Source organism: Rhinopithecus bieti, unplaced genomic scaffold (genome assembly GCF_001698545.2).
Source record: "Rhinopithecus bieti isolate Rb0 unplaced genomic scaffold, ASM169854v2 scaffold_8350, whole genome shotgun sequence".
Taxonomy (NCBI): Eukaryota; Metazoa; Chordata; class Mammalia; order Primates; family Cercopithecidae; genus Rhinopithecus; species Rhinopithecus bieti.
The window spans coordinates 1,132,325-1,135,123 of NW_016806031.1; the positions used below are offsets into that span (position 1 = coordinate 1,132,325).

Sequence of the window (2,799 nt, forward strand, 5' to 3'; positions counted from 1 at the left end):
AAAAATACCAATATGATGATGATCTATAGTGTTATTTAATATGAGCATTTCTAATAAAGAGGTAAATACATGTAATCATAAGTGAACTTCTAAATGCAAGAGAAAACCACAGGAAAAGCTTTCATATTCATTGCTAACGCTTCCAGTTGAAAACCAGAAAGGCATAAAATATACTCTTAAGAACCAGCTGAGTCCTGTAACTGGGACCCCGAGCCAGGGCTATTTCTGGCGCTGGCCCGGCTCCAAGAAGGGCCATCCCAGCCGTCACTCTTCCACCTGCTCCTTAGAGAAGGGAAGATGAGCCAGTCGAGCTCGAAGTCCAGCCCGCCCTGGGCTTCCAAGCAGGAAAAGGACGTCACTGAGAAGCGGGGCCCGGGCAGGCCGCGCAAGCAGCCTCCGAAGGAGCCCAGCGAAGTGCCAACAGCTAAGAGACCTCTGGGCGACCAAAGGGAAGCAGAAACAAGGACGCTGCCAAGACCTAGAAAACCACCATAACTCCAGGAAGGACACCAAGGGGCAGACCCACAACACTGGAGGAGGAGGAAGAGGAGGGCATGTCGCAGGAGTCCTCGGAGGAGGAGCAGGGACCTCCCTGGAGGAGCACCTTCCTTCTGGGACTGGACAGCTTTGCTCCGCTCCCACTGCCCCTGCCCCAGGCCCCCATCACCACCGCCTCTGGCCGCCACCCCCATCTTCCACCTGAGCCCTCACACCACACCACACAGCACACCGGCCGCTGCAGGGCGCCCATGGGCTGAGTGGGGAGGGTTTTTCTCCGGCCTCAGTTCCCAGCTTCCCCCACCTACCCACATATACACATGCCCTCCTGGACAAGGCTGATGTCCCACTTAGCCGCACCCCGCACCTGCTGCATCCCCACTCTCTTGGTGGGGGGAATATTGCTCTCTGGCCTTTTGGTTTGGGGGCACCCTCTCTGCTCCTTCACTGTTCCCTCTGGCTTCCCATAGTGGGGCCTGGGAGGGTGCTCCTGGCCTGAAAAGGGGCCAGAGCCCCATCTCATCCTGGCACAGCCTACCCTACTGCCCTGACAGCAGCAGGTGTGGTCAGTGGAGGGGTGCTGGCCCCCAGGATTCCCCCAGCCACACTGTCACCACGTGGGGTTCACACCTTTCATCTTTCCCCACCTTCCCTAGTCCCTGCACTAGGTTGGACAGCCCGCTTCGGCTACAGGAAGGCAGGAGGGGTGAGTCCCCTACTCCCTCTTCACTGTGGCGGCAGCCCCCTTGCCCCTCCGCCTGGAATCTGAGTACACATTGTGGTGATGGAGATGCAGTCACTTACTGTCCAGGTGAGGCCCATGAGCCCTGTGGCTGCCACCTGAGGTGGACTGGGGCTGCTCCCCAACCTACTTCTGCCACTGGCCATTTCCCCCTCCTCAGGTGGGGCACCAATAACAAAGAGCGCACCCTGCCCACTCCCAACCTCCCTCCTGCTCCTCCCTGCCCCACAAGGTTCTGGTTCCATTTTTCCTCTGTTCACAAATTACCTCTGGACAGTTGTGTTGTTTTTTGTCCAATGTTGCATTCTTCAACATCCGTCATTGCTGCTGCTACCAGTGCCAACTGTTCATCCTCATTGCCTCCTGTTCTGCTCGCGGTCTCCTCCCCCAAGATACTCTTCCTGGGGAAGAGGAGCTGGAGGATGGCAGGCTGGGTGACCGACTACCCCAGTCCCAGGGAAGGTGGCGCCCTGCCCGTAGGATGTTGCAGCAGAGTGAGCAAGGGGACCCAAATCGACCATAAAGGGTGTAGGGGCCACCTTCCCCCCTATTCTGTTGGGGAGGGGTAGCCATGATTTGTCCCAGCCTGGAGCTCCCCCTCTGGTTTCCTATTTGCAGTTACTTGAATTAAAAAAAAAAAAAAAAAAAAAAAAAAAAAAAAAAAATCCTTTTCGAAAAAAAAAAAGAAAAAGAACCAGCTGAATTGATTTACATACTGAAAATGTTCAAGTTTGGTTCAAATTTTCACTTAAAAGAGCTTTTTAGATTTACAAAATGTCACAAATTATTTCAGAGTTTAAAATAGAACCAGAATCTGGGCAGTATTATCAGTACATAATCTCATCAGATGTAACTCTGAGAGCTCGATGAAGAAACTTAAAAATATTTCATTACCTAAGAAGGGACACATTATATAATCATTGTCCCAGCTTCACAGTGCAGTCTGTTACACTTCTTGTCCTGGATGGTAGTTTAATAATTTAATAATAACTATAATGTGCAAATTTTGCTATAGCTTATAGCTGATGTGGAATAGAAAAATGAAAGAGATACTTTAAAATGAAAGAATAAGAACGAACACCGGCCAAGTTTACTGACTCAAAAGTAACATGAAACTCTGGTTCATTTCAAAGCATATTTTACTCTGGATCTGAAAGTCATAGACATATCTTTTCAAGTAGAGCGAGGTGCAAGATCCTCCTGTAGAGTGTGGAAAGATCAAGTGAAGGCTGGGTCTCTGAAGGCTGGGCTCATGACACAGCTCAAAATGGAGCTTCTCCATTCTAGCAAGCCCTACCATGCTCACAGATTCATTACCAGGAATCTGTGTCCCCATCCCCATCCTAAACATCCTAAACACTCCAGCTAAGACACTGGGCATTGGAGGTCAAGAGTAAACATGGCTGACATGTTGCATCTGCTTGCCTTCTGTGGCTACTTTACTTTTGTTAAGTGTCCGTGTCATGAATCTTGCAGTGCATATGTGGGTAGACGTGACTTCTTCCCATCCAGCTCAGCAAGCACCCAAGACAAACTAGAACTTCAACAGAACCCACAGA

The 2,799-nt window shown here is 50.5% G+C and overlaps 1 pseudogene; it reads left to right on the top strand.

Moving 5' to 3' along the window:
- The first annotated feature begins 297 nt into the window (after positions 1-297).
- Positions 298-758, top strand: LOC108531160 (high mobility group protein HMG-I/HMG-Y-like; annotated as a pseudogene).
- The last annotated feature ends 2,041 nt before the right edge of the window (positions 759-2,799 follow it).